The sequence below is a fragment of the Dasypus novemcinctus genome, chromosome 29 (genome assembly GCF_030445035.2).
Source record: "Dasypus novemcinctus isolate mDasNov1 chromosome 29, mDasNov1.1.hap2, whole genome shotgun sequence".
Classification (NCBI taxonomy): domain Eukaryota; kingdom Metazoa; phylum Chordata; class Mammalia; order Cingulata; family Dasypodidae; genus Dasypus; species Dasypus novemcinctus.
The window spans coordinates 30,470,798-30,493,864 of record NC_080701.1 but is presented as its reverse complement, the minus strand read 5'-3'; the positions used below and the strand labels follow the sequence as shown (position 1 = coordinate 30,493,864).

Sequence of the window (23,067 nt, the reverse complement as noted above, 5' to 3'; positions counted from 1 at the left end):
TCTTTCCAGCCAAGGCTTTCTTTTTCAGAGTTGAGGGTATTGCACAATCTGGTCAAGTGTGCACACGTTCTAGGGACTTTTTCAAAACCCTTAACTTGTTTGGACTAAGAACATAAGAAAACAGTAGAACGAATGCCCAGATGAAGCCTCAATCCCAAAGAAAGACTCATGGGAGAAACAAATACCTCAAGGTGTTAAAGAGACACATAAGCTCTGGTGACTTATGATTGTATGAGAGATTACTATGGGATCACCTGCAAGAGCGCTCACTGGTAAAAATCTATTTTTTTCCTGTCCTATTAGGAAGCATGAAGACACACATAGTAATTCTATCCTTTCTTCCCCAATACACACACGGCAAATGGATTAGAGAAAGCACAGGGCATTGGGATGATTTTGTAAGATTCACTTTTCCACTAAAACACATACACATACACACACACAATTCATTTCCTATCCAAACAGGATATCTTTGGGTAGTTCTCTGAAAATCATTTCACAATTCACATTATTGGTCCAAATACTCAAGAAATGTATGACTATTCTTCCCTCGAGAGCCCTGGTCAAGCAATTTCATCATGTTTGGCTAAGAATGCTCGAGACGTGCCCTTTTAGGTGAAAGAGGACCTGATAAAACTGTATCAGTCAAACTCCCCACACAGTCCCATAAAACCAAATGAAGAAAAACCCCAAAACCAGCAAGCATTAACTGCCTTGATTTTTCCCACTGGAGCCAGTTATTTCAGTGCCCTCGAAATGATGGTAGAGAGGAAATGGCTCCCAGCACTGAAGCTGGGTGGTACTGTGGTGTGGTCCACTGTCCAGGCAGCCTTGCTTGGCACAGCCCCGAGACAGGAAGCTGGCTGACAAGTCACCTGGCCTGACTTGGATACAACCCATAGCTGGGTCTGTCAGAGTGATAGCCTTCCAATATCATGCCCCATCAAGAGTCAGGTTGTTTTCAGACGGAGGCAGAGGTTCTGTTTCTAGCAATCTCAGCCAAAGGGTCTGGAGCCTTGTGGCACATTCATTCTTGTGGAGGATCAGTAGGTCACCCCAGTAATCCCTTACCTCCTCATGGGTCTGAAAACAGCTCCTAAACCCAGAGAGGGGGCTCTCCTTTGGCCGGAGAGATGGAAGTATAATGCAGAATATGCAGGGGAAAGCCCCCAGTTGTAAATAGTAAGAAAAAAGAACAAGAAGAATATCTGAAGCTTATGTGACATCCTACAACATACAGAAAACCCCTCATTTAATCCAACAGTTACCTGGGATATGGGCAGAGCAGGTATTACTCACTCCACTCTATGGAAGGACATACGCTCTATGAGGTTCATTGTCGTGCTCATGGTCATATAACTAGTGAGTGGCAGAGCCACATTGCAAATCCAGGTCTTCTGACTCCTGCCCACGGTACTTTCTTTCTTTTTTAATTTTTCAGTATTTTATTTTATTTATTTACAAATGCCAAACTTGGACAGCATGCCCTCCAACTTAAAGTTTGGTCCACCAAAAAAGATAAGCATTTCTCTTATAACAAAAATAAATTAAATCTTATGAATTGAAGAAACAGAAAATATTGGCATAGGCCTCTTTGTAAGCTTGAAAAGCAAAGACTTCAACTGTATGGAGGAGCGTTCTAGAATCCACCTAGAAACATTTGGCCAAACAACTGCCCTGGTGCTACTGGGCTTGTTTTGCTTCAGAGGAGAACAGAGGGTACATGGGAGGGTGCTGAGTATTCACAATGACCACAGAATCACTTACTCAAAATTAGACAAAATTTACTATAGAATAATATACAACAATAGAACACTCAACAGTTACTCATTGACTGGAAAGCATGTTGTAAGCTTAGAATAACTACCTTCACAGGAACCATATTCAACAAGTTATAAGACTTTAAAGGTGAGAAAAACTTCATCATACACAGATGTCTTGTGCAGAAGTACATTAGTTTCCAGGACACTGAGGATAACTACAACGCACACAAAGAAGAAATCCAAGCTGCTTATCCTTCTACCATTCTATTGAGTATTAAACCCAGTCCACCTTTGGCCACTTGCAGGTATGTCTTCTTTATTCTCAATGTAAAGGCTTGCTACCTGGGACACCAGGAATTTTGCTTCTTCTCTCTCATCGCAGGCTAAGTGTTGTGTTACTCTCCCTGTATTGGATGTTTGTGGATGCTTTGTAGTACAAAAGGATATTAAGCATCTTCAGGTTACCCTTGGCTGCTGCCCGGTGCATTGCTGTAGCCTCCAAATGGTCCTTAGCATATGGATTAGCCCCACCTTCTAATAACATAACAGCAATCTCATGCCTGTTTTTGGAAGATGCACAATACAGGGGAGAAGAGCCGCTTTGATTGACAACAATTCACCTGAGCACCTTTTCCCAGAAGGACCTTCACAATCTCATCCCGGCCAGCAGAAGCAGCAACATGGAGAGGAGACCAGCCTACATCAACTTTATCATTCACTCGCACTCCAAGTCGAATACAGAATTCAACATTTTCTGAATGTCCAGCTGAACATGCCCAACACAGTGCAGTTCTGCTGTCCTGGTCAGTTCTAGTAACCAGGGATATTGGCCAGGATCTTCTCCTTCAACTCCTGCAGCTTCCCACTGCAGGCCAGATGCAGACCCTCAGGTTAGACACAGCCCTCCATTCTGCTCTCCACAGGATCTGCTCCACGGTTCTTCTAACTACCGAAAAGAAGGCGCTATCAAAGGAACCCATGTCTTTCCCCAAAAAAGGACTTGTAGTAGTAGTGCTTATAATAAAGTCATTTTATTGATTTTTACCCAGTTAGTGATCACTATGTATTATTAAAAACAAATAAGGCCTGGTGATTTATTTCCAGTGGAGACAGGAAAAGAAGAAAGAAGCTCTGACCTAAATAGTAGCCAAGATCTTTGATACCTTTACTGTTCTGCTTTTTAACAAAAAATATCCTTCTATTCCCACCTCTCCAACCCAACATACACACCTGAAACCATTTGGAAATCATTTATGTAACTAAATGAAAGTTCATTCTATTTCCAAGATGCCAGATTTTGGAGGAGGAAGGGGGTGTAGCCACAACTTTGATTTTTCTCACTGAATTTACAGGATTTGCTTCTCCTTCCCATTGTTCTACCTGGAGTTTCTGTTTCACCTCCAGCCTGAAAACATATGTTCTAGTAATATGCTCTTTAGAATAAATGTCTACCAAAGCAAACAAAAGACGTTTTGGGGTTGTCACAGTAACATTTTATTTGGGTGGCCCTTATTTTCTTTTAGAATCTGCTACTGGAAGAACCTCAAAGAAAACCTTCAAATCATTCTTCTACCTCTGGACAAAATACAATGTTGAAATATTTAACTTTCCTTTTTTATTTTTAGTGTAAATGTATCCATCCATGCATATATAAACTTTAGAAAGCAAAACTTACCAAATACGAGAGATGTTGGTACTGTGGGACAAAAAAATAAAGGCAAACGAAATTCTAGATGGTACCACAAAATAAATGGAATTAGAATCATTTAACATTTGAGTTGGATAAGAGTTTACAGTCCATTCAGCCCAGTACTTCTCAATGTTTTCAGTCCTTATTCCCTTTGACCAAAATACAGATTTCATAACCTGCTTCTGTATTAATTGAAATTCAAAGTAAATGTTTCTATTCAAAATAAAGTTTAAAAAATCAAAGCCCTAGGACAAGTTCTACATTATTTTCAAATTTCATATCACCTCCTCACCTATTCTTTTAAAGATTTATTTATTTACTTTAATATTATCTTTATTTACTGCCCCCACCCCCAAGATGGTTCTCTCATCTGTCTGCTTGTCTTTTCCAGGAGGCACTGGGAACCAAGCCCAGGACCTCCCACAAAGGAGGGCAGTGCTCAATGCCCTGAGCCACACCCACTTCCTGTGGGCTGTGGCATTTAGTTGTCTAACATGTTGCAGTGGGTGCAGGTGTCTGTTTGTGTTCTTTAGGAGGCACTGGGACTCGAACCCAGGATCTCTGATGTGGAAGGTGAGCACCCAGACTGGTTGAGCCACATCCACTTCCCTCCTCACCTTTTCTGATATGCTTCTCAGAATAGCAAAATTCTTAAACCCGCTATACCTTAGTATAGTTGAGGAAACCAGCCATGAGAAGGAAAGTGACTCAGTGAGCAGTGTGGCCTAAGAGAGACCTGAATCAGGAAGTCAGACACTTCAATTCCAGTAATGATATTCCCCTTAGCCTGTATGATCTTATAGAGACCTTAGTTTTCTCATCCATAAAATGGATTAAAGAAACACCCTTGTTTGCTTCTTTCTGTGAGATTCCATGAAGATCAAAATAGATAATGGGCATAAAAGTTGTTTGGGGAAAAAGAACACTATATGCATATGGTATGAGGGACACTTACTTTTTTGTAATGGAAAAAAACTGATAAATGATGGTTATTGCTCCAATCAAGGGGTTACCAACACATTCAGTTCTGCAGCTGATTTCTCAGTTTTCTATGGTGCACTTGATTTGCTTTCTGAGGCAGCCAGTGGTTCTGAAGCCCCCAAACTCACCACATTCTTTTCTCTTAGTTCTCCTAAAATTCCCACTATGAGACAGAGAAGTTTCACCAAGAAGAAAGTTCTGTGGTGAAAACTCCCAATGGCCAAGTCTGGGATGACTAGAATCCATGCAATGAAATAAGAATCCATGAGTCCATAGCAAGACAAACAAATGAATAATTAAATAAATGGGGGAGAAGAGAAAGCTCTTCCTTACTGTAGAATTCCAGCATGTAAAAGCACTGATAGAATATCACCATACATTGACAAGCACAACAGTAATTATGGTTACAAGCATGATTCATTAATGTAGGCTAAACTTAATCGACAAATGTATGAAAAGAAACAAGGTATATACATGGTCTCAAAGTATCTCCCATCAAGATACTTTAACATAAAAAGGGAAAATGGTATCTTTAAAACCTGGCATACACCATCTTAATAAATGATCAAAGTTAACATGACCTATAAAAGGGGAAATTGACATCATGTGCTTCCTGATACAATGCACCGAGAAAGACACAACATCACTTCAGTGATATTATTGGACAAAAACTTAAATCATGAGGCAACAGCAGAAACCCCATATTGAGGAACATTGTGCAGAATAACTGGCCAGTACTTTTCAAAAGGATCAGGATCATGAAAGTCAAAGAAAGACTGGGGAACTTTTTCAGATTAAAGGGGACTAAGGAGCCTGATCACAAAATGCAACACATGTGTGGCAGTGTGATATTATTTTAAATTACAGAAAGAGATGTTGTAAACTGGTCTGTTCCTCTGGAGATGATAACCTTTGATTGATTTAAATCCACAGGCTTCGTGTTGACTTGATTAAATGGAGATTAGGGCTTTGATTAGATCATGTCATTAGGGCATGCAGGGTTGAGTTCTCTCCCCCTTGTGGATACAAAATCAAGAAGGCAGAAGAATAAGACACACTTGTGAAGAGAGCTCCACAGACATGAAAGAGGAGAGGATTTTGATGCTGAGGCCTGGAGAAGAGAGATGAGCTTTTTGCCTGATAGTTTAGAGCTGATCTGTAAAGAGAACAGAGCAGCTGAGTCCAGAAAGAAAGAGACGAGCCTTCCAGCCTACAGCTGAGATCAGAAGGAGCTGGGACCACAGAGCCTTAAGAGGAATGAGGAAGGCTGAACCCTCGAAGATGTCTCCTGTCATCTTGCGTCAACACATAGCGACAGATTTTGGTGAGGAAATATCTCTTATGGTACCTTAAGTTCAACTCTTCAGGGCCTTGTAAGCTTCTACCCCAAATGATTGCCCTTTATAAAACCCAACAGATTTCTGGTACTTTGCATCAGCACCTCTTTGGCGGACTAAGACAATGTGATTCTGGACTGGATCTTCTACCAGAGATAGGACATAAATGAGAGAATTGGAAAAATGAGAAGAAAGCTTGAAGATTTTATTGTAGTTCTTTATAAATGTTAACAACGTATTGTGATAATTGGACTGTGGTTATATAAAATGTTAACATTTGAGAAATCCAGAGAAAGGTATACTAGAGTCCTTTGTACTACTTTTGTATTTTTTTTGGTAAACCTGAAATTATTCAAAATCAAAGTTTGAAAAAGTAAAAAATATATGCATATTTTATGAAAGAACATGAGTGCATGTGACACTCCCCACGCTTGCAGAAATAACTGGAGATGGGAGGATGGGGAGGTGAGGAAGTCTTTGATTGTGTATGGGAGAGGGAAGGGGTCTCACAGGTAGGAGCTAATATCTGCTATCATTTGGTTATTATAGTAAATATTTTGAATTCACATCTATTTTATGTGGCTATTGTGAGATTGAAATAATACCTATAAATGCTTAGCACAGTCATTAGCCCATGGTAAGTGCCTGGTAAGTGCTCGCCATTGTCATTGTGCTTTCATTGTCCTCATCTTGGTTGTTACTAACTGGGAAAGCCTGGGGGTATTCTGGCTACACACGTACACTCCACTTGGAAATGTAATCATCTGCACACATCTTTTCCCCAGTTAGAGACTTCTCTACCAGGTTTAACCTTACTAAACTTCACCACAGTTAGAAAACTAAAAATAGGATTTATTTAGTCAAATGCCTTTTCTGTGTCAATCAAAATAATCATGTGTTTTTCCTGCTTCAATTCGTTAATGTGGTGCATTACATTAATTGATTTTCTTACGTTGAACCACCCTTGCATACCTGGGATAAAACCCACTTGATTGATCATATTGTATAATTTTTCAATGTGCTGTTGGATTTGAGTTGCAAATATTTTATTGAGGGTTTTTGCATCTGTATTCAAAAGAGAAACAGGTCTATAATTTTCTTGTGGTATCATTATGTGGGTTTGGTATTTGGCATTTATGTTGGCTTCATAACCTGAATTAGTTAGTGTTCCTTCCTCTTCAAATTTTTTAGAACGGTTTGAGTAGGTTTGGGATTAATTGTTATGGAATGATTGGTAAAATTCACCTGTGAAGCTCCCTAGCCTTGAGCTTTTCTTTGTTGAGAGATTTTTAAAATTTTATTTTAAAGTATTTTTATTGCTATATTTCATATAATTTCAAATTACAATAAAATGTGATAAATAGAGAATAATACAGAGAAAATCACTTACAAAATTAAGATATAGGTAAACAAAGTCTTGAAAAATATAGTTAGATCCTTTCAATGTGAGTACAAGTAGTCTCCTAAATTTAAAAGGAATTTTTCCAGTGCTGACAGAGAATTCAGATGCCTTTGAAGAGAAAGGGCAGGCCACTTTTCTGGTGTTTTCCTGAGATGGGATAGTTCATTTCAAAGAGGAATTGACCATGAAGTATCTTTATTCTGTATTCCGGATGGAAAGATGGAGGAACTCCAGCCCATGTCAATCGTCCACTGGCCTCAGTGACACTCAGATGGAGTCAGAGTGGGTGAAAGTCCTTGTACGCTTTGGAGGCCTGAAGGGAAAGAAAGGAACAGCACTATTTACACCTCCAGCCTACTCTAGGGGAAGGGACCATCACAGAGTTCAGGAGGGCCACACCCTAGGTTTGAAAACTTACCTTCTGCTGTGGTTGATGTCAGGACCTCATCAAATCTCTCCAGTGCCTTTAGCATCTTCTCCATTGCCTCTTCGTGTTGGAAGTGTTTGGATCTCTCCTCCTGTAGTTCACAGACCAACAAAGTTAACTCTCCATTCAGCATCGCTTTCATCCTCTTTGCCTTCCTGTAGGTGTTCACAAGGCTAGGGACCCTTACAGTCTCTTTCTCGAGCCTAGCATCTTCTAGGGATGTCTCAGCCTCTTTATATACCTTGACGGTAGCACTAATCTTGTCAAGGAGCTGACATTTTTCTTCAGGTAGTGCAGCCAGGATGTCTGCAAGCTGCTTTTCACGGTTTATATAAAATCGCCTTTCCACAGACCACACAAATCTCACTAAAAATAAGAGGCCCACCAAGAAACCGATGACAGGTGGACACACCACAGTTTCCCCCTGGAGACTGTGGAACGTGTGGTCTGAACTCGTATCGTCAGGGAGCAGCTCCATCACCCCCTCTCACAGCTTCCCGAGGGGCAGCCCAAGGTAAAGCTCCACAGAAGGACACAGGTCCTTCAGTACACTGGAGTCACCACAGGGCACTGCCCAGTAACCACAGAGCCACCAGATTCAACCAACTGCAGAGAATCCCCCAGAATTCCACCTGGAACCCAGCAGCAACTGACACCTTGAGCAGGTCATCAGGGAGCTGGTCTGAAGAAGGAATTAGAAGTTTACATGTGCTTGTCTTCATTATGTTCTAATGGTCTTTCTTTCCCTCATTTTAAATTGTTATTGATGAATATTTGAAATACAATGGAATATAGCAGTCTTTTGAAAATGTTTTTTTGATAAAATTTTATTGAAGCATATCATTCCTATATGAATATACATAAACAGTGATGTATAGTAAAATTTCTTACCTTACAAAACTGCCGTGCCTATCATCATAATGGGCCCCACCACTATATTAATTTGAAACTTTTGTTATAAACTATGTAAGAGCATCATTAAAATATTACTACTAACTATAGTCTATACTTTATATTTGATGTATTTTCCCTCCAACCCACGAGATAACTAACCCTGTATTAGTATTACACAGTTGTTACAGTTCATGAGAGAATGTTCTCATATTTTCCGTGTTAACCAGTCTATCTTCTACCACTAGAATCCAAGTGTTATACAGACCCATGTTTTCTATAATCCAAAGAGTACACTCAGTGGAGCTCATTCTCCTCACAGAGTTGAGCTGTCATCACTGTAGTCAATTTTAGCATATTTCCATTTCTATAAAAGGAAAACTCCCATATCCTCTTATACCCCTTATAGTTGTCTCCTAGAATTAATTTATCTTCCTTGCCATTGCTGCCAAAATGTTACAATATTATATGTAACTATAGTCCATAAATTACCTTAGCTGTAATTTTCCCGTATTTCACCATATTCTTAAAACTTAATAAATCAGAAACATTCTTTTATGGATGCTATTAACCACAGTCTTTATCTACCACAAAAGTCACTGCTATGCATCCCCTAGATTATTCTCTAGTTCCTTTTAAATTGACATTTTCACCCACAGACTATCCCTTTTCGCCACAATATCATTTATAAATCACTAGCGTTAGTTATATTCACTCTAATGTGTTATTCTCAACTCTATTCATTTATGCACTTTTACAATAAATGTAATTAACAATTCTACATACATTGTGCTTCAGCTTTCATTCTGTTGAGAGGTTTTTGATGACTGATTCAGTCTCTTTACTTGTGATTGTTGAAGTTTTCTGTATCTGCTACGGTCAGTGTAGGTTGTTCATGTGTTTCTAGGAAAGTGTCCATTTCATCTAAGTTGTCTAATTTGTTGCTATACAGTTGTTCATAATAACCTCTTATGATCTTTTCTATTTCTGTGGGGTCAGTAGTATGTCACTCCTGTCATTTGTGATTTTATTTGGTTGTGTCTTCTCTATTTTTTATTTGTCAGTCTAGCAATGGGCTTGTCAATTTTATTCATCTTTTCAAAGAAGCAACTTTTGGTTTTGTTGATTCTATTGCTTTTTTTAAATTTTCAATTTCATTTTATTATGTTGTAATCTTTGTTATTTCCTTCCTTCTTTGGGATTAGTTTGCAGTTCTTTTTCTGGTTCCTCTAGGCATGCAGTTAGTTCTTTGATTTTAGCTCTTTCCTTTAATTTTTTTTAATCGATAATAAAGGCATTTCGAGCTATGAATTTTCCTCTCAGCAATGCCTTCACTGCATCTCATACATTTAAAAATATATTTTTAATTGAAGTATATCATTACTACATGAACATGCATGGACAATAAGTGTATAGCAAAGGCTGTGAACTTAAAAACTGAACATGCATTATATCATACAAGGATCCCACACATCACCCTCCACCAACACCTTGCACTGTTGTGTAACATTTGCTATAAACTATGCAAAAGTATCATCAAAAATTACTACTAAGTATAGTCCCTATCTTACATTTGGTGTATTTTTCCCCAACCCTCCCTATTTTTGAAACAATGTATTTTTATTGCAGAGGTTGTGAACTTGCAAAACAATCATGGACCTTTGTAGAATTCCCATACAACACCCCCTCACCCACATGCCACACCATTGTTACAGATTATTAGATAGTATTATCAGACTCTTATCACCAATCAAAGTTCATGGTATAACTTTGGCACACTTTTGGTTGATGGGCACTTGACTTGGGTTGTTTCCGTCTTTTGGTAATTGTGAATAATGCCACTATGAACATTGGTGTGCTGATGTCAATTTGTATCATAGTTTTTAGTTTTTATGGATATATTCCTACTAGAGGAATTGCTGGATCACATGACAGTTCTATGTTTAGCTTCCTGAGAACAGTCAACCTGTCTTCCACATAGGCTGCACCATTTACAATCCCACCAACAATGAAGGAATGTTCCTATTTCTCCACATCCTCTCCAGCACTTATTGTTGTCTGTTTTTAAAATAATAACCCTTCCATATGGTGTTAAATGATATCTCATTGTTGTTATGAGTTGCAGTTCACTTACAGGTAGTGATTAGGAACATTTTTTTTCATGTGCTTTTTGGCTATTTGCACTTCCTATTTGGAGAACTGTCTACTTAAATTTTTTGCTCATTTTAAAATTGGATTACTTACTCTTTCATTGTTGAGTTGTATGATCTCTTTGTATAGAATAGAAATCAAACACTTATCAGATATGTGGTTTCCAAATATTTTCTCCTCTTGAATGTGCTGCCATTTCACCTTCTTGATGATGTCGATTGAATCAGAGAAATATGTAAGTTTGAGGAGGTCCCATTTATTCATCTTTTTTTTCCTTACTTATGCTTTCAGTATAAAGTTGAAGAATCCACCACTTACCAACAGTTCCTGAAGATGTTTCCCTACATTTTCTTCTAGGAGCTTTATGGTTCTTGCTTTTATATTTAGGTCTTTGATCCATTTCAAGTTAATTTTTGTATGAGATGTGAGATAGGAGTCTTCTTTCTTTCTTTTGGCTGTGGATATCCGGTTTTCCCGGCACCATTTGTTGAATAGATTGTTCTGCCCCAGGTGGATGAGTTTGACAGGTTTGTCCAAAATCACTTGACCATAGAGATGAGGGTTTGTTTCTGAACCATCAATTGAGTCCATTTGTCTATGTGTCGGTCTTTATGCCAATAACATGCTGTTTTTCTACATACCTAGGTAATACGATTTAAAGTCCAGAAATGACAGTCCTCCAACTTCATTTTTCCTTTTTAAGATGTTTCTGACTATTCGGGCCTCTTACCCTTCCAGATAAATTTAATAGTTTTATTTTCCATTTATTTAAAAATGCTGGTGGAAATTTCATTGGGATTGCACTGAATCTGTATATAAATTTGGGTAGAATTGAGATCTTAATGATACTTAGTCTTCCAATCCAAGAGAAAGGAATGTTCTTCCAATTAATTAGCTCTTTTTAAAAATTTCTTTTAGCAATGTATTGTAGTTTTCTGAATACAAGTGCCTTACCTCCTTGGTTAAGTTTATTCTTAAGTATTTGATTCTTTTATTTGCTATTGTAAATGGAATTTTCTTCCTAACTTTCTCCTCAAATTGCGCATTACATTTCTATAGAAACACCACTGATTCTATTATATTGATCTTGTATCCCGACACTCTACTGAAATCGTTTATTAATTCTAGCAGCTTTGCTGTAGGTTTTTGAGGACTTTCAAGATATAGGACCATACCATCTGTGAATAGTGAAAGTTTTGCTTCTTCCTTTCAAATTCGGATGCCTTTTATTTCTTTTTCAAGCCTGATTGCCCTAGCTAGAGTCTCTAGCACTATATTGTTCAACAGTGTTGACAGTGTGCATCCTGGTTTTGTCCCTGATCTCAATGGGAAAGCTTTCAGTCTTTCACCATTGTGTACAATGTTAGCTGTGGGTTTTTCATACATGGCCTTTATCATGTTGAGAAAGTTTCCTTCAATTCCTATTTTTTGTAGTATTTTTATCAAGAAAGCATGCTGTATTGTGTCAAATGCCTTTTCTGTGTCAATCGATAAAATCATGTGATTTTTCTTCTTTGATTTATTAATGTGTTGTATTATGCTGCTTTATTTTCTTGTGTTGAACCACCTTTGCATGCCTGGTATAAACTCACTTGATCATGATGAATAATTCTTTTAATATGTTGTTGGATTTGATTAGCAATATTTTTTGCTGATTTTTGCATTCATATTCATTGCAGAAATGGGTCTGTAATTTTCTTTTTTTGTAGTATCTTTATCTGGCTTTGATATTAGGGTGATATTGGCTTCATAGAATAAACTCATAGCATCCCTTCTTCTTCAACCTTTTTGAAGAACTTGAGTGAGATTGGTATTAAATTTTCTTTGAATGCTTGGTAGAATTCTCATGTGAAATCATCTAGTCCTGGGCTTTTCATTTTGGGGAGCCATTTTATGACTCTTTCAATCTGTTTACTTGTGACTGGTTTGTTGAGGTCTTCTGTTTCTTTTAGGGTCAGTGTAGATTATTTACACATTTCTAGGAATTTTCCATTTTGTCTACGTTGTCAAGATTTTTGGCATAAAGTTGTTCATAATATCGTCTTATAATCTCCTTTATTTCTGTGGGATCAGTAGTAGGGTTCCTCTTTTCATTTTTTATTTCATTTATTTGCATCTTCTTTCTTTTTTTCTTAGTCAGTCTAGCTAAGGGTTTGTCAATTTTGTTAATCTTCTTGAAGAACTTACATTTGATTCTGTTAATTCTATTGCTTTGTTTTGTTCTCAATTTCATTCACTTCTGATCTTTGTTATTTTATTCCCTCTGCTTGCTCTGGGATTAGTTTGCTGTTATTTTTCTCATTCCTCCAGTTGTGTAGTTAGGCATTGATTTTAGATCTTTCCTCTTTTTTAATGTAAGTATTGAAGGATATAAATTTTCCTCTCAGCACTGCCTTTGCTGTATCCCATAGGTTCTGATGTGTTGTGTTCTCATTGTCATTCATCTTGACATATTTATTGATTTTTCTTGAAATTTCTTCTTTAATACACTGATTATTGAAGATTGTGATGTTTAATCTCCATATATGTGTGAATTTTACCTTTTTCTATTTCTTGTTCATTTCCAACTTTATTCTGTTATGATCAGAGAAAGTGTGTTATATAATTTTGATCTTATTGAATTTATTGATATCAGCTTTGTGACCCAACATATGGTCTATTCTGGAGAAAGATGCATGAGTACTTGAAAAGAATGTATAGCCTGCTGATTTGGGGTGCAATGTTCTGTATAAGTGTATTAGGTGTAGTCCACTTATCATTTTATTCAAGCTCTCTGTTTCTTTATTAATCCTCTGCCCAAATGTTCTATCCAATGTTGAGAGTGGTGTATTGAAGTCTCCAACTATTATTCTGGAGACATCTTGTTCTCCCTTCAGTTTTGCCAGTTTTTGCCTCCTATGTGTTGGGGCATCCTGGTTAAGTGCATATATATTTCTGATTGTGATTCCTTCCTGGTGACTCATCCCTTTTACTAATTTGTAATGTCCTTCCTTGTCTCTATTAATAGTTTTGCTTTTAAAGTCTATTTCATTCAATATAAGTAGAGCTACCCCAGGCTTTTTGGTTATTGCATGCATGGAATATCTTTTTCCAACCTTTCACTTTCAATCTATTGGTATCCTGACTCTAAGATGAGTCTCTTGCAGACAGCAAATAGAAGGCTCATATTTTCTTATCCATTCTTCTACTCTGTGTATTTTGTTTGGAGAGTTTAATCCAATAACATTCAATGTTATTAATGGAAAGGCAGTTCTTATTTCATCCATTTTGACCTTTAAGTTTTATCTGACTTTTTATTTTCACCACTCTTTTGACACTTTTATTCATGTTACTGATACAATCACCATTTCTGGATTCTCTTCCAAGCCCCCCTCTCCTGACTTTTCTTTTCAGGCTATAACACTCCCTTTGGTATGTCCTGCAAAGTTGGCCTTTTTGTTATAAACTCTCTCAGTTTCTGTTTACCTGTAAATATTCTAAACTTGCCCTGATGTTTGAAAGATAATCCTCCCCAATATAAAATTATTGGCTAGAAGTTTTTCTCTTGCAGTATCTTAAATATTACATGGCACTGTCTTCTTGCCTCTATAGTTTCTGATGCAAAATTGGCACTTAAAAAAAAAATCTTGTTAGGTATCCCTTGTATGTTATGCACAGCTTTTCTCTTCCTGCTCTCAGTATTCTTTCCTTGGCTTTGGCATTTGACATTCTGGTTAATAAGTGTCTCAGAGTTGGTCTATTTGGATTCATTTGGATAGGAGTATGATGTACTTCTTGGACATGGCTATCTATGCCCTTCAATATGGTTGGGAAATTTCTACCATTATTTCTTCAAATATTCCTTCTGCCCATTTTCTCTTTTCTTCTCCTTCTGGGATGCCCATGACACATAGGTTTGAATGTTACTTGGTGTCATTTATTTCCCTGACACCCTGTTCAATTTTTTCCATTCTTTTCTTCTTCTGTTCTTTTGTATGTTTGCATTTGGAGGTCATGTCTTCAAAATCACAGATTCTTTCTTCTTCTTCCCAAAATCTTCTGCTATATTCCTCCAGTGTGTTTTTATGTCATTTATTGCACCTTCCATTCCCATAAGATCTATTATTTTTCTATGTACACTTGCAAATTCTTCTTTGTGCTCCCCCAGTGTCTTCTTAATATCCTAAATCTCTTCAGCCGCTCATTGAATTTATCCAGGGTATTTGCTTGAACATATCTGATTCATTTTCTCAACTCCTTTATGCCATCTGACATGCATCTTATTCCTTTAACTGGGCAATATCTTCCTGTTTCTTGGTATGGATTGTAATTTTTTGTTGGTGTCTTTGCATCTGGCTTACTAGTTGTATTTATTTGGGGTGCGGTTTCTTCCTTTAGTTTAGGGATTTCTTGTCTTTTCTTCCTTGTTCGTTGAACAGTAGGAGCCAAGGATGTAGTTGGTGCTGTAATCTGTGGAAGCTGAAGCTGCCCACATTGCTCCAAGAATTGATGAAACTTCTCCCACCTTTCTCCTTTTTCAGACGTAGGGACAGAGCTACAATCGTGTGTGATAATCCCAGTTATACAGGACAAGAATGTCTGTAGTTGCCCAGAGATACTGATGAAGCTCACAGCCCTTCCTCCCTTACCTGGGGCAGGGATTGAGCAGCAGTTGTGGGCAGTAATCTATGCCATGTGGGTCCAAAATGAGCACACTTCCCCAAGGTAAACTAACATAGCCTCAGCCCCGCCCCCCCATTGCTTGGGGTGGGGATGGACCCTCTTAGTGCTCAGCAATTTAATCTGTGTGCGCCAAATACGCCTGCAGTTGCCCTGAGAGGCTGAGGTCGCACTGTCCCTTCTGCCCATTAGAGGGTGGGAATGAAACCACCAATACCCAATACTTCAGTCCCTGTAGGCCAAAAGCACCCACTGTTACCTGAAGAGGCTGAAGAAACACCAGTCCCCTCCTATTCTATTTAGTGATGGAGGTGGATCCATTTGCAACCACCAGTTCAGTCCCTTTAAGCCGAAAGTATCTGCCATTTCCTAGAGAGCTTGAGGATATGCCAGTCTCCTCCTATGCTTTTAGGGCCTGGGGTTGACTCCACCAGCACCCAAGAGTTCAGTTCCTGTAGGCCAAAAGTACTCACCATTTCCTGGAGAGGCTGAGGAGAACCCAGACCCCTACTATCATATCAGGGATGGGGGTAGATCCATAGGCATCCAACAGTTCAGTCCCTGCAGTCCCAAAATGCCTGCTGTTGCCCAGAGAGGATGAGGAAACAAAAGCCCCCTCATTTCCTTTGGGGAGTGTGGGTGGATCCACAAGTACCCACCAATCCAGACTTTGTGGACCCAAAGCACCTGCAGTCACCCAGAGATGCTGGGCAAACATAAAAACTTTCTCTTGTCCTATTGGTGGTGGGGATAGAGATACAGGTGCCCAATAGTCAGGTTTGTGCAGGCCAGAAGCACCTGAAGTTGCCCCGAGAGTCTGAGGGAACACCAGCCCCCTCCTATCCTATGGGGGGCAGAGTGGAGATAAAGTCAAAGGCATTCAACAAACCAGTTCATGAGGACTGAAAATGCCCACAGTTGTCCAGAAAGGCTGAGGAAACCCAGCTCCTCTTCTGTCCTATTGGGTTAAGGGCTGGTAGACGCAGGTGTCTGGCCGAAAGCATCTGAATATTATCTGCAAAAGCTGGTCCAGGTCCTGCCAGCATCTTCCCTGTTGCAGGTGGGGTGGGAGCCCAGGCTAGGGCTGCAGTCTGATCTTAGAGGAAAGAATCCAGTTCCTAAATTCACTGTGATTTTCAGTATGCCCGGCTTCCCCTCATACAAGGGACAGAGTCAAATGGTGGCTACAGGTTTCTTTCCAACTTGGACAGGTTCAAATCCTAGCTGTTCTTAGGGTTATACTTTAGCCAGGTGATTTACTTATCAGTAGCTGAAGTCAGTGGACAAAGATCTCTTCCTCCACCATTTATGTGAAATGTAGCTTCTAACTCCAGCCATGGAATAGCTCCCAAGGCACCTTCTGTTGCTAGATAGGATGGGCTCCAGCATCTGCAGCATGGCTTGCAATTCCCCAGAGAGCTGGTGCATGTCACCCCATCTTCCTCCCTGCTGGAGATGGAGCTGGGGTTTAGGCTAGAGCTGCAATCTGATCTGGAAGAAAAGAAGCCAGTCACCACCAGCACTGGGATTCTCAGTCCACCCTGCTTCCCTTTGTGCCTGTGGCAGAGTTAAAATGGCAGCTAACGGCCTCTTTCCAACTTGGACAGTTTTAACTTTTACTGTTCTTAGGACTAAACTTTAACCAGCCAAATTTACTAATCAGTAGCTGAAGCTCATGCCACACAGTGTCTTCCTCCTCTGTTTTTGGGAAATGGAGTTTACAACTCCAGCCACGTAATAGTTCCTGAGGTGGCTTGTGCAGCTAACACGGGCCTCCCTAGTGTCGTGGGCTCTACTCAGAAATCTCTGCTGATGGGCAGTCTCTTCCTTCATACTTTCAAGGATGTTGCAGGATGCTCTTCTGGTCCACTGGGAGCCCCTAAACAGATGTTTTAGATAGCTCTGGGTGATTACCAACTGCCCTGCAGGATGAGCTGACTCTAGGACCTCCTTATGCTGCCGCCATCTTGGCTTCTCCCATTCCATACCTTTTGATACGTTGTGTTCTCATTTTCATTCATTTCAAGATATTTACTAATTTCTCTTGTAATTTCTTCTTTGACCAACTGGTTGTTTAATAGTTTGTTGTTTAACCTCTGTATATTTGTGATTTTCCAGTTCTTAGCCTGTTATTAATTTCCAGTTTCATTCCATTATGATCAGAGAAGGTGCTTTGTACAATTTCAGTCTTTTAAAAGTTATTTTATTTTTATTTATTTCATTATTTATTTATTTCTCTCCCTTCTCCCCCACCCTGGTTGTCTGTTCTGTGGTTCTATTTGCTGCGCCTTGTTTCTTTGTCCACTTCTGTTGTTGTTAGTGGCACAGGAATCTGTGTCTCTTTTTGTTGCATCATCTTGTTGTGTCAGCTCTCCATGTGGATGGCGCTATTCTTAGGCAGTTGCTGTTGAAGAACTTTGAGGACTTAAATTGTAGAGGCAGCCACATGAACATCTGGGGGAGAAGTAGTCTAAATGTGGAAGAGTGCAAGGACCTATATATGTGAAGAACTTGTTGGAGGAATGAAAAGAACCCTGGAGTGACTGGGAAGGAATGAACCAGTTAAGACTGGGGAGAAATGAATCAAGATTGGAAATCTCATGGGGCCTGATAATTTTGCAAAGGGTTTGGATTTCATTCCGGTTATAATTGGAGGTCACTGGAAGGTTGAAGCAACCTTATGCATTAAAAAGACTTATGTATTAAAAAGATCACTCTGGTTGTTTGCAAAGGGTAGATCATAAGGATTGAGGATTGAAGCAGGGAAATTGGTTAAGGGGCTACCAGGTTTAAGCATATGAGAAACAATGATGGTGACTTGAACCAAGAGTATAGTGGTAGAAAACAGGAAAGTGGTCTAATTCAGAATATATTTTGGAAGCCTAGGCATATGATTTACTAATGGAGTGTGTGACAGTTTGAGATAATTTTTATCAATCCCAAAAAGAGAAAGATTATTTTGTAAACCAATCTATTCCTGTGAGTGTGACACCCTTTGATCATATTAGAGTCAGTGAAGGGCCCTTGGTTAAATTACCTGCTAAGATGAGGGCTTTCATTCAAGCACATCAGTAAGGCTGACTCAGGTTGAGTCCCCGCCCCCTTGATAGCTGGATATAAATGGACACTCACTCTAAACATGGGAAGAGAGAGCTTCGTCATTTTTGATCCTGGGGTCCCTGGGAAAGATGAGCCACTTGCCTGATAGCTTACAGCTGACCTTAGGAAGAGTCAAGACTGATACAGGAAGCCCTGAGAGACAAGCCTTATGCAAGCCTGCAGCTGAGATCTGGAAGAAGCTGGGCCCACGGAGCCTCAAGAGGAAGAGGAAACCCAGAGGGAAAGGCCAAAACCCAGCAGGGATTGCCCGCCATCTTGTTTCAACTTGTGGCAACTGACTTTAGTGAGAAAGTGCCTCTTACAGTACCTTGATTTGGACTTTCAATGGACTTGCAATTGTAAGTTTTTACCCCAAATAAATACCTTGTATAAAAGCCAACAAAGTTCTGGTACTTTACATTGGCATCCCTTTTGCAGACACACACAGATTAGTATGCATGGTATCAAGATACCAAAGCTGGCCCTCATTTTGGAACCTGAGAAACTGAGTGGATGTAGGTGAAGCCATTAATTGATATGGAGTAGCTCTGTTAGGAAGTAAACTCCATTATTTAATATCTGTTCTTTGGGCCTAATTAAAAATGGTATCGTGTTTTATATAATTTACTAGGATTGTTTTTCTTTCCTGAACATTACCTTATGAACATTAATTCATATTCTTTTTTTAAAAGTTAACTTTATTTCAACTTCTGTAAATAAAATAACAACAAAAAAAATCTTGACAAATTATGGAAGCATTACTTTCAAAAAGTTCTGTCCAGGCACATTTATCTTAATTAATTATAAAAACATTTTTTTCTCCATTGTTCAAATAGATAAGTGAGCACAGGTTGGTTAAATGACATGACAAAGTTTTCCTTTTTGATAAAGAAAATAAACAAAAAATACTCGCTCATATTCATATCTCTTGAAACTAAATCCCATATTCTTATTTTATCTTTAGCATTGATATAGTACCTTCATTGCCTTTGCTACAAAAATATAATATTTCTGTTAACTATAATCTATAAGTTACATTAGCTGCATTTTCCCCATGTATCACGATATTCCTGTAATAGAGAAACATCCTTGTATTTATATTGTTAACCACAGTCCTCAGCTACCACTGAAATCACTATGCTATACAGCTTGATTATCCTCTAGCTGTCTTTCAATTAACATTAACCTCCCTAGACTAACCCTTTCAGCTAATGATGTTTATAAGTCAGCAGTTAGTTATACTCATTATAGTGTGCTACTACCAACTCTATTCATTACCACCTATTTACAATGTTACATTCTTGCATTTAGCTATAATTTATCATTTTTACTGCTATATAATATTTTATGGTAGGATCCACCAACATTCATTTATACGTTCTTCTCTCAAGTGGTGAGGTAGACCGAATAATACTCTTCTCCAAAGATGTGCCTGTGTTAATCACTGGAACCTGTGGAAGCTTTATTTTATATATGACAATGGGGAATTAAAGTTGCTAATGGAATTAAAGTTGCTACTCAGATGACTTTGAGATAGAAATAGTATGCTGAATCATCTGGGAGGGCCTAGTGTAATCACAAGGGTCCTGCAATGAGGAAGAGGGAAGCAGAAGAATCTGGCAGAGTAATGCAGCAAGAGAAAGACTCAATTGGCCATTACTGGCTTTCAAGGTGACAGGGGGCTACAAGAAAAGGAATACAAGCAGCCTCCAGAAGTTGAAAAAGACAAGGAAGGAGATTCTCTCCTGGAGTCCCCAGAAGGGAAGCAATCCTCCCAACGACTCAATTTTTAGCTCAGTGAGACCCATTTAGGACTATGACTTCTAGAACTGTAGGATAATATATTTGTGTTTTTTTAAGGCACTAAACTACCAAAATTTGTTATAGCAGCAAAAGGAAACTAATACAAGAGACGTAATAGTTTTTTTCTTTCTTTCTTTTTTTTTTTTTTTTACAATTATGAGTAATGCTGCTATGCACATTCTGGAACTTGTCTCCTGGTTCACATGTGCAAAGTTCCTCCGGGATGCATATCTAGGAACAGAATCGCTAGGAATTTAAAAGTTCAATTTTACAAGATAATGCCAAATTGCTTTCCAAACTGTTTGAATCCATTTACCTTCTCACAAGCAACTATAAGTGCTCTGATTGATTTAGAGCTTCTCCAATACTTGGAATATCCGATGCATTGTTTTTTACTTGTGTTAACATATATACAACATATTTCCCTCCAGCCTCTAAGTCCTGGGAAATTAAAGGGAAAATGAGGAAAACTGGCACAAAATTAACTCACATCTGTGGAATTCAAGTCCCCAACAAACTCTCCCACAAGCTCTCTTACCCAGGAGAATTCAGAACCAAAAAATAAACAATGAATGAGCAAAAACATGACTCCCTTCCCCCAAAACTCCTTTTAGAATAGCTATAAAAGTAAAATATATTTTCAAAATTATAATCTTTATTCAAAGTGATGTCTTCATTTAGAACCTGCTTACTCTACTTTTACACATATTTTAACTACTATAATGATCTGCTTTCTAAGCCCACAGATGATGAGTAGTGGTATCCCAACAACAGTTGAGTGGCAAGTATGCAAAACTCAGGGGACTGAACAAGAATTAACACACCTTCAAACTTCAAAAAAAAAAACCAAACAGCTCATCAATTTAGGACTATCCAATTTTAGTTTAGGGACAAAAAGTTTATTGCTTTCATTTCACATTTACCTCCTTAGGCTCTGACTGTTGTCACTGTTACAGCAGCTTGCCATGACTGGTATTTCTTGTGATGACCCTGAGTCATTAGGATAACTTAAATTTAATTAGGATGTAGATCTTCTAATATTCGTGAAATATTTTTCCTTTGCTGAAAATGAATAACTATTGTAAGTAAGACTGCAAAAAGGGAAAAAAGATATATTAATGAGAAAAAGATATATTAGAGCCCAGAGATGTTACCAATTTGCTCTAAAATAAAGAAATGTCACTTAAATTCAGTGAGCATCAGTTCCCTCATCTGTGAAATTGGGACAAAAATATATGTTTATCTACCTCACAACTTCTTTTGGGGTGAAATGAGATAAAAGTGTTTCATATACAAATTTACTTGCATTATTTATTTAAAAAAAAATTACCCAGATTCCTTTACTATCCAAGGAATTAGGTAATTCATATGATCAGATAAGTTTGTTTAACAGTGAAAAAACATAAGGAGAAGGGAGGAAGTATGGGAAGATGACAGAGTAGGCAGCTCCAGGAAAAAGCCCCTCCACCAGAATAACTATTAAACATGCAAGAATATCTGAATGAACTATTTTGAAACTCCAGGGTTCAAAGTAGGGTCTCCAGGGAAGAGCAGGAGGAACAGGCTGGTAAATTTCAGTAAATTGCTTTCTTTGCACTGGCAGTTACCATTGCCAATCCACCACTTTCACGTCAGGCAGCATTGGGGTCCAGGCCCTAGTATAAATTTTTGGTGTGAGAGAGGGATATAAATCCATGTCCCCAAGATCCACAGTGGGGGGAGTCCAAGCTGATCACTGATCACTGCTTTTGATTAGCTATTTTGGGCTGCTGGGGTCAAGCTCTGAAGGTGGCCACTGTTCCAAATAAACCAGGACAAAGGTAGTAGAGGAGACTTAAACACAGCATACTTCCTCAAAAATGCAGAGGAAAGATGAAAGGCTGTGTTTCCTGGGCAGGTGCCAAGTCAAGAGAGTGTAGCTTTGGGGAGCTGTGGCAGAAGCACTTTGTGCTCTTCATGGCTCCTTTTTCATCCCCTGCCCAGGGGAATCTGGAGCCAGACAGGGCTTCCTTTGTGGGTTCCTGACCTTGTTTGGACTGGGAAAGGCTGACTTGGGAAACATCTTTCTGGACCCCAGAATTTGCCCTTCGGACAAAAGCAGCTTGAGATAATGAAAGCAGAATAAGAAACAGTTGAGACAGATGTCCTGGGGCAAATGCTTACCTGCCTTAAGCTCAGAACTGGAACATCCAGGAGAGGAGGAAGGTCTGTTTCCTGGAGGTAGAGGGAACATTCAAGCTCTGATAAATAGGAGAAATTTTAAGGGTACTAGGAAGAACAAGCTCAGGAGAAGACACAAGCTGAGAAAAGATAGGGAGGACCCTGCAATTTGCACTCACCTTGGGATGACCTTCCTGACAGCACCAGCCAATGCAAAGCCAATTGCAAAGATAATGAAAGGTATTTTTGCTTGGGTTTGTTTGGTTATGTTAGCTCCTGACAGTCAATAAAATTGCTATCATATCATCAGCTGGCTACAAATTCCAAGAGGCAGACAACACAGGGAACAAATCCCAGAGTTAATATTTTAAAATATTAAAATGCACAGTGCGCAACAAAATATTATGGGACAGGAAAGTAGACGTAGCTTCAGCAATTGGGCTCCTGTCTACCATATAGGAGGTCCAGGGTTCAGTGCCCAGGGTCTCCTGGTGAAGGCAAGCTGGCCTATGTGGGAGCTGTCCTGAGTGGAATGTTGCCCCATGCAGGAATGCTGGCCAATGCAGGAGTGCTGGCCCATGCAGAGAGCTGGTACAGCAAGATGACACAACAAAAAGAGCCACAGAGGACAGATAATAAGAGACACAGCAAATTAGGGAGCTGAGGTGGGGCAAGAGAATGATTGCCTCTCTCCCACACCAGAA

General features: G+C 39.0%; 1 pseudogene; it reads right to left on the bottom strand.

The window, feature by feature from the left end:
* Positions 1–2,011: 2,011 nt before the first annotated feature.
* On the bottom strand, positions 2,012–2,672 carry LOC101411387 (26S proteasome non-ATPase regulatory subunit 10 pseudogene; annotated as a pseudogene).
* Positions 2,673–23,067: the final 20,395 nt, after the last annotated feature.